The sequence below is a fragment of the Misgurnus anguillicaudatus genome, chromosome 22, assembly GCF_027580225.2.
Source record: "Misgurnus anguillicaudatus chromosome 22, ASM2758022v2, whole genome shotgun sequence".
Lineage (NCBI taxonomy): Eukaryota > Metazoa > Chordata > Actinopteri > Cypriniformes > Cobitidae > Misgurnus > Misgurnus anguillicaudatus.
In genome coordinates, this window is record NC_073358.2 from 19,074,546 (window position 1) to 19,087,874 (window position 13,329).

The window sequence follows — 13,329 nt, forward strand, 5'->3', positions numbered from 1 at the left end:
TAAACCCTCAGAGATGAGAATGTTTAAGCCTCTGGGCTTCGTGGACCAGTCTAGTGGTCCTAGCTAAGCTGTATCTCCTGCTCCTCTGTCTCCCATCCCTGAGGACTGCGTCCTGGCAATTGCGTCCCTGGAGGATCCCGCTCTTTCTGCCTCAAAACCTGCGAGCGCTGCCAAGTCTGTCTCTCACTGTGGAAAGCGAGGAAGAGCTTCATGGGAATCCGAGTCAGAGCTGTCCTCCACTGAATCTGTGACGCCAGTGCCAATTCTGACTGATAATATTTCAAATTGTTCCCACCCAGCAAAATCTGGTTGAAAAGACGTCGAAACGACGACTTCTCCAGACGTCTTAATGACGTGAAATTCTGGTTGAAAAGTGAAAGGTGAAAAGACGTCTTTTCATGGTCGTTGAAAAGACGTCTATAAATTGACGTCTAGAAAAAGGCTAAATTTGGTTGAAAAGTGAAAGGCTAAAAGACGTCTTTTCATGGTCGTTGAAAAGACGTCTATAAATGGGCTAAATTTCTATATTATTTCCTATGTCTTTCCAAGGGTTTAACCTCGTTTCAAGAATGTATTATATAATATTAAGTATACTATTATTATTAGGCTAATTATTATCTCAAAATAGGACAGCTAACAAAAAGGTAATACGAATGTATATGTCAAACACACATATGACATGAATATTTCATTAATTGGTTATTGTTTTTTCAGCCATAATATATCCCTCACCTGGCATGGTTAAGGTTCTTACCTTCATGATCAGTTATCCTTGTTGTCCCACTTTTTGACTGCATTTCTAATGACACAGAAACCCTTTGTGTTCTGCTATTTATACCAGAAACTGCCTTTCACATCCATATGATCTGAGATAGCCATACATACATGGAATTGATTTAAAATTCAAATTACTATCACAAATTCAGATATCACAAATACAAAATACTGTGTGGAAAAATTTATTTAAATACAAATACGTGGGAAAAATGTGGGCATACTGCGGGAAAATTGTGGGACCACTGGGCATTGGGCAAACTGTGAGCACATATCTGTGTCTTAAAACCCATAAAAGCTGTTCATTTCTTAAAGTACACAATAAGCTTGGCTGAATAATTAGTCTTGTTGAAAGTAGCAGTAACAAAAAAAGACTAACTAAAAATGTTTAACATACATTTCTTTTACCCCTGGGTAGGGATGTGCCCGAAGCCGAATACGTTATTCGGAAGGGCACGGATAATAGCTTCAAAACGAATAACGAATTCATCCGAATAACAGAGAAAATATTCAGCCAAACATAATAACGTGTTTACTAGAACAGCTCTAAAATATAAACCCCTTAAAGCACGAATAATATGTGTGTGAAGTAAATGAGTGCAATCTATAAAATGACATTTTCGGCGCAACCCTTATTTAGAAACGCTAGCTGTTTTGGAATAAGTTTAAAATCTTAAAAACGCTGCTAATATCAAACTCCTTTTAACCCAACTGTAAAAAAAATTCCGTTTTATTTAATTAGACCAGAAAACCTTGATAAAATGCTGCACTCTGATAATAAAATATTCGTTAATAACTCTGTATCTCCGTGGCACCGGTAGATGATATTTTAATTACTTCTAGTCGAAGAAAGCTTTATTGTCAATCTAGGTGAATATAAAATAAATAAGTAAATAGATAAAAATATGAAAATGTAACATTTTAAAAGCAAAATTTAAACTGAAGAATACTATGACATGAATTGCAATTAACATAAAAATTAAGTAAGCAAATAACAACTGAAACATTTGAATTAAATATTTCTAATTACATTATTGTTTTAAATCATGTTGCTGGTTTTGAACTAAGTCAAAACTGATTTTTAGAACATATTGTTATTTAAAAATTTGAACAAATATCTGATTATTTATTTATTTAGATGAAGATTAATAAGAAAGTTTTTTTAAACAATTCGTTATATTCGCGCAAACGCTATATGGACATAGATAAAAATGAGCTCAGCAAGTTTGTTCTAATGCTTATTATGCTTTCGTAAATTCTTATCAAAACAGATGATTTTGAACTATTCTGTGCATATACTGCGCCACTTGCGTGTCTCTGCGTTGCATTTCGGATCTGTCAGTCAGCGCGAGTTTGTCGATCTTAATAACTTTTTTAACATAAATCAGTTCCCGAACTTTATCTCCCTTAATAGCTCTTTAAACATCAAGCAAGTCCTGCATTTTATTCTCAAATTCCTGCATGTTTTTAAACTGAAACCAAGATGTCAGACACGGATATAAGAGTAGTATTAGGTTATATTTCACTCTTTTAGAAAACTTACAAATAACGATCATTTTAGATGTTTAATTACTATATTTAAATCGCTAGACTAGGGATTAATGTAGGCTACTTTTTTTTTTCTGAAAACATCGCACTCATTTAGACAGAATGGTTCTCATGGAACTGTGCTAACAGGCACAATAAACATTTAAAGGTGATGTAGCCTACAGTTTTGTCAACGTGCTTTCAAGTTTGTTATTTTAATGCTACAATACAATGATGCATAGCACAAGCTGTATGAGGCTTTAAAAATGAGTTGTTTGCTTTCCATGAGTATTACTAACGAGAATCAAGTTATTTGTCTTTTTGATTAAAATTTTGTATTATTATTTTTAATAAATATTTACAGTTATTTAAGTTATAACTATAATAAAAAGCAAAAATGCATTTAAAATGCCATTTTAATGTAATATGACAAACTTCCGGTTTAAGATACGCCCACTTCCGGTTCCATCCGAATACAAATACAGATACAAATAATTTTGAGACTGTTACAGATACAAATATTGACTCCGCTGCACACCCCTACCCCTGGGTATGAAAATGTTAAAGGGGTACTTCACCCAAAAATGAAAATTATGCCATCATTTACACACTCTCATGTTGTTACAAACCCGCATAAATGTCTTTGTTCTGATAAACAGGAAGGCAGATATTGTGAGAAATGTTTGTAACCAAACTGTTTGTGTAAATGACAGAATTTTCCTTTTTGGGTCAACTACCCTTTTAAGAAAATGTAGGAAATTTAGCTTAATTTAGCTTAATCAGTGGATTGAATATTAAATTACTTTTATGTAACCACATAAAACCACTTATTACTAAACAGAAAAAGCAGGTCCAAGAACAATATGTCTCCTCATGGGCACCAGTTGACATTTTCTCATCCGATTCTTTCTTCATCCTGCTCTCAGTCACTCCAGGTGTGTTGTCCTGGATGCATTATGGTTACAGCATCTAAGTGAGAACATAAAAAAATTAAATGTTAACATTAAAAACAGGGGTTGTCTTAACAAAAGGTAAAGCATGATCAATCCAATTAGGTACACTAATATTTAAAGGAATGTATATTTTATTTTACCTTTGTTATTTAGTCCCAATTATGTATTGCTATACTCCATTTAAAACCTTAAAGCGATACTTCAGACAGATTTTAAAATTACCCCATGATGTACTCACACTCAGTAACTCAGATACACATGTTCAGACGAACACATTTGGAGTTATTCTAGTAAACGTCCGAGCTTTTCCGAGCTTAATATGGGAAAAAACATGGATCAGGGTACATTTTCTGACTTTCCAAAGAAGTGCAGCCTTTAAAGAATTAATCCACGCTCCAAGGGGTTAATAAAGGTCTTCTGTGGGTAATCGAGGCTATATAGTAAGAAAAGATAATTTTTTAAAGGGGGGGTTTAATGGTATTTCAAGCATTCTGACTTATTAACACAGTTATAGAGTTGTTTCCTCATGCTAAACGTAGGCAAAGTGTCAAAAATGCAGTTGGGCGTGTTTCAGAGTATTTCTGTGCCGAATGCACTTCGCCAGGGTTCGTACAAGTTTCGGCTAATTTTTTTCGATTATGGTTCTAACTGACGTTTCAGGGGTTTTCGATACGTATCACTTCTTTATATGGGCTTCCGCCGGAAAACTTCCCCCGGAAAACCCCGCCCAGCCGTCAGTCAGCGGGAGACGCTAGAGCTTGCTAACAGCTTATCACGCCACTCAGCTTTGTTTAATTTCAAAAGTCAACAATGGCACAACAAGAAGTGTGTTTTTGGATGTAAGGAGAAGACATCCAGCCTTATGGAAACAATGGATATAGTTTATTATCCGGATTAGCAGCAGAGTTTTGCGTGTGTGTTTGATGCGGTGGATTTTCAGAACCGGGTCATGACGAGTTACACGTGGTAAGTAAGACTTCTGTCTTATGTTGGAAATAGGCGCGTGTATATTATATAAATGACACGAACATGTAGTGAATCATACGTTATAAGTGTTGTATGGTGTTGCATGACTCGTACTCGCTCCTCCCGTGTTATAACTCCTCCTTCTTCATTTTTTCGTACGTTATCGGAAAGATTCGGTAAAGCTAATCTTTCTTTTATAAATCTGATTAAACTAAAGACTCTTCAGAGATATAAAGGATGTCATACTACTTTATAGGTACTCCAGATTGATATCAGAAATGCAGAAACAGCGTGTGTTACGTGAGCTTTAAAATTTATAAACTATAATAACTAGTTTCCGGTAACGATGTCTTGGACTCACACGATTCAATGCACAATGAGTGGCAATATTTGAGTATGGATTACCTCCGTGAAGGATGAATGCACTTTATTGAGGTTTAAAGTCAGAAGTTGTCCCCTAACTGTTGTTTTCTACCATTATAACGCTTGGAAGCGCAAGTAAAAAAGGGGCCGTTTACACTCGGTATTAAGATGAGCTGTTGTCGATCGGATCACAAGTGGACGATGCTAAAGACAGGTGTAAATGATGTTCAAAACATCTTGAGCTCGTCCACTTTTGACCACATTCAGAGGTAGTTGAAAACACTTTTGATTGTATTGCTTTTGTAGTGTAAGCGCGCATGTGGTAGAATGTGTTCCAACAGCCACAAGAGAATATCAAAGAAATATCAAAGAAAGCTTTTACATATAAAAGTACAAAACACTGTGCAGCATGTTTACTTACAAGCAGCGGACCTAATACTAGTTGTGTCCATTTAAATCCCGTCATTACTCCTGCTCATGTTTAAATGACAGCAGAAGGAATCGCCCACAGTCTCCACAGACCATCACCTAAAAGTATTCAGAACAGAAGAGGTTGAAAGGGGACAAAACTGACAGATTTAAATACCTGGTGTAAACAGAATTTGTCCTTCTCATCCACTTATGATCCGATCGACAAAAAAAACAAACACACATCTTAATACCAAGTTTAAACAGCCCCAAAAACACAATCACTTCACCAAAGTGTGTCATTCTGCTTATAAAAGAAATGTGCATGCAGTGAGCAAAGACGTTTCTCATGATGATGACGACTCACCTTTATGGATTCAGTCTTGCATAAGCAATGTGACACGAAACGGGAATTTGCAGAAATACTGATGGGAAAGGAAAGAAACTGAAGTTAGTTTCAAGTTAGACAACTGTTCCCATATTTATCAAGCTTCTGAAAGTGCCATTTTTGTCTTAAGTACTAAGAATTCATGAAATATACTCCTACTTTCAATCTTAAGTATAAAAGCAAGTTGTCAAAATTCTTAAAGCTAAGAATCACTCTTAGGGGCCAATCACACCAAATGCATTTATGGCAGTTGCAGGCGCCCTTTTTAAATGATATTCTATGGGCAGGGAGTATTTGCGCACTGTTTATGCGCGCCGAACACCTTGTGTTTTTTGCCACCAGCCGCAGCACACGCTTTTGAAGAAGCGCTGAGAGCGAAAAAGCAGCCGACGTCATTCGCATCTTTCCATTGTCCAATTGGATGGGGGGAGAGGCGGGCCTTACGGTGTGGTGAGGGAAGTTTACAGTTGCTTTGAAGAACCGGACTCCACTCGCTCACTCCCCTGCGTGTTTGTGCACCTCTCACCCTCAAACAAGATCAGAGCAAGCGTCCTCTTTTTAAAGTTTCTGCTAATATGACAGTTAATAGCAAAATAATATCACGCTTCAATATTTGATTGACAAGACAGCTGACTCGTTGGTTGCTAGCAATATAAAAAGCTGTGTCACACTGCTCTTTTTTAAAAAACGCAGTGCGTCGCGCCTTGCATTTCCAAGCATTTAAAGCGCGTTTGGAGTGATTATTTGAGAAAAATAAAAGTGAATTCCGGAAATTTTTTTTATGGATTTCATAGGATCCTACTAGATGCCGCTCCTCCACGGCTTTAAAGAATGATTCTACAGCCCTAGAAATATGACATCAAACACAGAACAGGAAAGGAGATTCCTGTGGCAGACACCCTCTCCAAAAAGTCCATAGCAACAAAACATGACAATCTCATCAAAGATATGGACGTGTAGATTCACTTAATTATAAAAACTTACCAGTCAGTGACACAAAGCTCCAACAGATCCATACCGAGGCAGTTTTCAGCAGCTCAGATAGATGATCTTGGATGGATGGCCTGCAAAGAGGAGACAATTTCCACATACATTATTGACTTTTAAGACAAACTTTCATTGACCAGTGAAGATAAGAAAATAGTCATATCTGACCTGAGATATGCGCACACGCTGAGAAGTCTAAGCTAAGAGCACGAAATGTTATTCTGGCTAGGTATGTGTTAATAGACAGAACACATGATCGAAAGATGGAGTACTTGCCTGGTTCAACATAATTCAAATACCAAGGAACCCATGATTCCTCATGAAATACCAATCAGACCGTGGCAGGTATTAGCTTCAGACCTCTTCACCTCGGAAGATGAATAAATGGTTAATGTAGATTACTATTACCATTTCTTCCAATTAGACAAACTCAACACTACTATGGCTGCTACTGTCATCAGCAAGCTTAGTCACTTTCGCGAGACATGGCATACCAGTGAAATTAAATGGTCCACAAAATCAACACAAAGAATTTAAAGACTTTGCAAAAACATTAAGTTTCACACACATTGGCCCACATGACTGATCCCTATCTCATTTTGGTAGAGTATAGGAACACACCTGTTGACAACCTCTTCATGTCTCCAGACCAGCTCCTCATGAGTCGCAGACCGTGATCCATACTGCCAACCACAAACCAGCAGTTCCTACCTGAGATTGTCAGTTTCACAGAGACATGCTACAATGGAGTAAACAGCAGCATCATAAAAAGTATTATTATCGTAGTTATACGAGCAAGTTTGGTGGTACAAAATAAAACGTAGCACTTTTCTATTTCTTTCAAATGAATGGCGATGTAATATTCACGTCAGTACTAAAAGCTCAATTTGTACTTACTCTAAGTCTCCTTATTTGCACTACAAAAAATGAAGAACAAGACAGAAGCAATAATAAGAGAAGTGCTTAGGATACCATAATTCATATCTACACTGTACTAGTTTTTCTTACCCCAAAACAAGTATGTTTACTGCTGTAACTGTAGATGTTTTACTGGCTCCTGAAGGATTATCTTATAGTTGTCTTTGCTTTATATATCTCTATGCTTTTATTGCTATAAAAAAGAAAGCAGACATATAGCCAGTGTCACTGTTTGATTTGTATGAATAAGCTGTGTTTTGACCCCGAGCAAACTGTACATAAAGTCAAAGTGAGATATGACTATTTCATTAGTTATAACTATTTTATTAATCATTGCATTGAAGAGACCAACATGCTATTTCACTTTTGAGCACTTACTTCTGATTCTGGTGGCTGTGAAAATATGAACAAAGTAATACTTACTCTTTAGCCAATAGAAAACATCAAGACACACCAAGAAAAGGATCTGAAAGAAGTAACAGTAAATATACAACAGTTATTTATTCAGAATGGCCTTTTAACATTTTAAAGTAGATTAGTTAATGTAATTTTGATAGGGAGCTGAACAAAGCACACATACATTGCAATACATGGAGTAAACTTGCGATATAATTTGTTTAATACATTTAAGAAAAAAGCACAACACGTTTTTATAAAAGATATCAAACAAATATCCACTAACGTTAACTGCTAGCTCACAGCTGTGCCACGAGCTCAATCAGGCTAGCCGTAAGCTGAAAAAAGCCCACACTACAATACTTGGAGTAAACTTGCATTATAATTAATTAAACAATTTAAAATACATTTAAAAACAAGCATAACACGATTATATAAAAGATATAAAGACAAATAAAAGATTTCCATTAACTGACCTGCTCGTCACCTGCGCGACGAGCTCAGTCAATCTGACAGCGCTCGAGCTAACATTACTAACAAACGATAAACATTCAAATTGATCATTTATTAGTCGTATCGACATATACTGACAACTGAATTAACATCCCTGTGAACTAATTTCAATAAAGTAACCACGAATTTAAGGAAACTTACCCCAGAATCGACCACAAAACAGAAACACTTGTCTGAGGAGAAAATCGGTAAATCCAGAACGCGCGTCTCCCCGTTGAATAATCACGTGATCACAAAGCATGAGACGGACGCGCGCCTCTGCCAATAATATCATATTTAAAAAAAATAAAGATATTTGTTAAAAGATGAAAATGAAGTGCTTCTATCAGTGCTGTACAGGACCGAAATGACCTGTTTAGAGCACATTTAACATATTTATTTAATTAAAATAAACAGAAATATTAATAGACTTTTAACAAAGCATGTGTTTCATTATCGTTCAATGTGCTCAGTATTTATACATTCATGCATATTTTGTCAGGATTATTATTGAATGGAGACACGTTGAAAAGTGGTCCGAAAAAGACGTCTAATTTTAGGCTAAATTTGGACTGAATTAGACGGACCAAACAAAGACCATTTTTCAACATCTTTTTTTTGGACTAAATGAAGGTCATGACGGGCCGACGTGATTTAGCCCAAAAAACAACGTCTAAATGACGTCTTGTGCTGGGTGGGTTATTTCTTTTAATTTTGATGATTATAACTGACAACTAAGGAAACACCCAAAATCAGTATCTCAGAGAATTAGAATGTTGTGAAAAGGTTAAATATTGAAGACACCTGGAGCCAAACTCTAACCATCCAAGACATACTTCACTGGTCTTCACATTGGCTGACAAGGCTGATTTGGTCTGTTTCCGCATAGTGTTGATATTGTCTGATTTTGGGTCTGCATGATCTAACATATCTGCTAATGCCTGAAATATGTTCTTTAGTTGTAGCACAAGATAACCTTTGACCTTGGTGTCATGTAGCTTTCCAGCATGCACTGTAAACCCGAATGCTCAAAGTAATTAATTCTATTTAGTACTGTTAACTTAAATCATTACAATTAGTTCAAATTAATTAACCTTGTTGAGTATTTAGAACTTTCAGATATTTATGAGTTTGTACAAATTAAACTTTTTAAGTTAGATGAATGCATGTTGTTTTTAATTTGCACTAACTGTCTCTTTAATGTACTCCAACTTAAAATCCCTCAGTTTAGAGATTTTGCGTCTGACGTCATCCGTGTTCACGTGAGCTGCTCGCGTTGAGTTCTTCTCCTCAAGATGACGGATCGGTCGCTTCATGGGGTGCTGTAAGTATCACCTTTAAACTCAATGTATCAATTCTAAAGGCCATTATGTTTACTTTTCATGTACATAATTGTGTTTAACAGTTAGATGTGATGTAGATATAATATTTTTAGATGCGTTGTCACATTGTTGCTGTCTTTTGTGAGTAATGGCTAGGGAATTTAGTGACTGCAGTACTGGAAGATTCCAGTAGGGGGCGTTGACAGGTGACTAGGGTCAAGCATGCGTTCCTTTAGTATCATAGAACAATACACTGATCGAGGGAAACTCAGCGTGTTTCTTTGTCTCTATACCTGTTCCCTTATTGCAGGTAAAACCCCTAGAAAACCTATTATTTATTGCTTTAATGCTTCAGTGACTGTTGTGGGAATTATTATGAGTTTGTTTTATGCACTTTATTAGTTAAAAAGTAGCTAAACTGTGTTTAATGAAAAGTAGGTCACGCGTGGCGCACGTGAATCCCCCCCCCCCCAATGTGACGATAACTTCAGCGTGGTCAAAATGATTGTTTCTAATGATGTGTATATTAAGGTTATGGCAATGCAAGTTTTATATGTATTGATCAGGGTTTTTAAGTTTGTGTTTATACTATTAGTCGATGTGTTACATGACTGGTGTAAAAGTAATAAACAGTGGTTAATGTGAATCGTTGTGCACATGGCAGTTTAAGTGATTAACTCATAGGGTGACCATACGTGCCATTCATCCCGGACGCATCCCGTCCAGGATTTTGTGTTCGTCTCCCGGAAGTCATATTTGTCGACCGTATACGTCATAGAGGATTATTATTATTATTATTACAGAAAAGCAACCGTTACATTTTAAGGTAAGAATGAAACTACGATTGTATATCTTATGTTTTTAACTGAATGGCATATGCGGTCAACAAATACGACTTCCGGAAGACGCACCGAAATCCTGGACGGGATACGTCCGGGAAGAAGGGCACGTATGGTCACCCTATTAACTCAATATCACGCAATGAGATGTAAATGAGACACATATGTATACTATTAATATGCATTATATTGCATTTGTCAATGTATGTGTTTTAATGAGAGAGAATTGTTGCGTTTGCTACCTGTTTATTCTTAGATCCTGCTTGCTATTACTGTTTGAATCATAGGGCCCTATCTTGCACCCAGCGCAATTGACTTTGTCAGTGACGCATGTATCATTTTGTATTTTGCACTGGCGCACAGCGAGTTTTTCCCTCCACAGACGCACGTCGGCAAACTAGGGAATGAACTTGCGCTCCCTGGGCGGTTCATCGCAAAAAAGTAGGCGTGCTCCGGCGCAAACCATCTCTTATGCTATTTTGCAGTTTCAAAAAACAATTGCGCTACTAACCAAAAAAAACTAGTCTAAAGTCAGTGGCGCGTTGCGCGTGGTTCATTATGCTATTTTAAGGGCGCATGCTTGACCATAATGTATAGCGTGCACAACGCGCATTGCTTATCTAATCTACACAGATGCAACAGTTATTTTTGCAAATCATAAATTGTTACAATAAAAAATATAAGATAAGGGAAATCATTAAATCATAAATTGTTACAATAAAAAATATTGATACATGAGACAAGGGAAATCATTGTGATGAGCATTGTGGTGATAGTTTTTATTTATTTTGTGTGGCAGCGTTAAGCAATTATCATGCAAATAACGATTAAAATATTATAAAGTTTGTTGTGTGGCTGTATTACGTTTATTTTATCTAAATAATAATTAAAATGTTTTCATAAGAAACCTTCATGTATGTGAACTTGATTTGTAAGTGTACTTTGGGGTTGGACCTTGCTTGCGTTTCTTGTGTCCGATTTCAAAGCCCCCAAACCCTTTCAGCGGTGAGGGTGGACGCAGCGATGTCCTCCTGTGTGCCCGGCGTGCCCGATTTATGCTGGCAAGCTTGGGATCCCCTCGTCTCCTGACATCATTGTAGTGCTTGGCGCAGCTGATGAGACAATTGCGGCTGTTTCCTCTCACGCCTGTTTAACCGGCGCTGATTTGGGCGGGTTTCTCCCATCCCCATACAAAACAACTTCTCTGTCATTGACTGCTCTTACAAGAACGTCGGTCTCCTCGGCTGTGAACCGCTCCTGGCGTGCGCCTGGTAAATCCATCATAATAATAGCAACCCGCCATGGAACTTGCGCCCTTGCGTTTAAAGGGAATGTTGCATAGCGTTCTGATTGGTTTATTTGACGTTACGCCCAAACCACACCTATGAATAATGAACCTACTTCAGACCAACCCCTTATTGATTTGCGCCCGGCGCAAGACTTATTTCTCCCACCGGGAAAATAGCAACAGCGCCCAAGATCCGCCCACAAAGTAACTTGCGCTTTGCGCTTCAGACTTGTGTTTCAGATCGTTAAAATAGGGCCCATAGTGTTTAACCATGTAAATGTTTCTTTTCAGATTTCAAATAAGATGATAGACTGGGAGTGCAGGGTGTAAAAAGATTCATCGTTCAAGACTCCACCTCCTCAGACACCACACACTAGAACATAGACACTGCTCAAAAATAAGTCCACTTCCATGTATGTATCATGATTGCCCCTGCATGTTTCACACATTCTGCGAATTCAAAAGTCACCTGTGTAGAAGCCATGTAACAGATAATTCCTAATAAGTGATGTACTAAATTCTGGCAGCATCATTTTCATGTTCTTAATCTTTTTTGTTTCTGATTTTTTAGCTTGAAGATTCTGGAGTGCACATTGAGAAGGAGCCACTGGAGCAATATACGGTTGTGCGTTACAGCTCTAATTCCCAAATGCATAGTGACCCAGTAAATGTCTCTGTTGTTCTTGAGGACGAATTGGTCCACTCCCCACCCACAACCAACTTCCAGAGGCCTTTCTTGTCCTGTTTGGATTCCAGTATGCTTTTCACATACATATTCCAAAAGGACTTGCAAAAACATTTGTATTTGTGCAAAAAACTTTTGCTTGGCATGGAAGGTGGGAAACTGTCTCCTCGCCTGCAAACATTAAAGAACGAGTTGATGTGAAGCATAACTTGTACTACCTCAGCACACACAAAAGACAAAAAGAGTTACTTAAATGTTATCTAACTGATGTTACTTTGATTTTTTACTTGTATCTTCTTAGTTCTTATTGACAAGTTATTGTATTAACAAACCGGTTCAGTTTAAGAAATTGTCATGTTTAATGCAACTGTGTGGTGTTAATATATGAAGTTGGCTGTTAAGCATTACTTGCTCATTTCTCATTTTATAAAATGCTGTTAAACAGTTTGAGCCTGTTAAAAGGTATGTTGTGTTGCTAAGAGAATTTAATTTTTGACTGAAAAATATTAAATGCTATTAAACAGTTATGTTACCTTGAACCCATTAAAAGGGTAACTTTACTTTTGTGGGTTGCTAAACAGACTTTAATTTTTGACTGCAGATTGTATCACATTTGTAAATTTAAGAAAGATGTTTAATGCAACTGTCTCATGCTAGTTTAAATGTATGAAATGTGCTGTGGAGCAATCCTTTTGTGAAATAAATTGCCAAAATTTTATTACATATGTCATGTGTTTCTGTGAAATTGCTGAAGCATTTTGATAAAGATTTTAGAAGTTGATTTAACCTGATATAGAAAATAAATAATTTGCTTAGCAAGAACTCAAATAGAAAAGTATAGTAAATGACACATATGATTTGCAAGAACTAAAAATACACAAGTTTAGTAAATTAAATGTTTGAGTTGCAAGAACTCAAAATATAACTGTGTAGTAATTAAAATGTTTGATATGCAAAAACTCAAAATATAACTGTGTAGTAATTAAAATGTTTGATATGCAAAAACTCAAAATATAACTGTGT

At 36.7% G+C, this 13,329-nt stretch overlaps 2 long non-coding RNA genes across 8 annotated transcripts; one reads left to right on the forward strand and one right to left on the reverse strand.

Annotated features, from left to right (window-relative positions):
* Positions 1-1,816: 1,816 nt before the first annotated feature.
* Positions 1,817-8,485, reverse strand: LOC129423516 (uncharacterized). 7 transcript variants are annotated; one of them, XR_012365326.1, is made up of 12 exons: positions 8,335-8,485; positions 8,157-8,213; positions 7,967-8,018; positions 7,708-7,750; positions 7,375-7,477; positions 7,264-7,283; positions 6,988-7,105; positions 6,643-6,728; positions 6,364-6,443; positions 5,359-5,416; positions 5,005-5,111; positions 1,817-3,270 (listed from the first exon to the last, which is right to left on the reverse strand). It is a non-coding gene; the product is annotated as an uncharacterized lncRNA (long non-coding RNA). The 7 variants fall into 7 exon arrangements; XR_012365325.1 differs by lacking the exon at positions 8,157-8,213; XR_012365324.1 differs by lacking the exon at positions 7,967-8,018.
* A 701-nt stretch (positions 8,486-9,186) lies between these two features.
* LOC129424013 (uncharacterized) lies at positions 9,187-13,024 on the forward strand. The gene is made up of 3 exons (XR_012365327.1): positions 9,187-9,804; positions 11,913-12,034; positions 12,193-13,024. It is a non-coding gene; the product is annotated as an uncharacterized lncRNA (long non-coding RNA).
* The last annotated feature ends 305 nt before the right edge of the window (positions 13,025-13,329 follow it).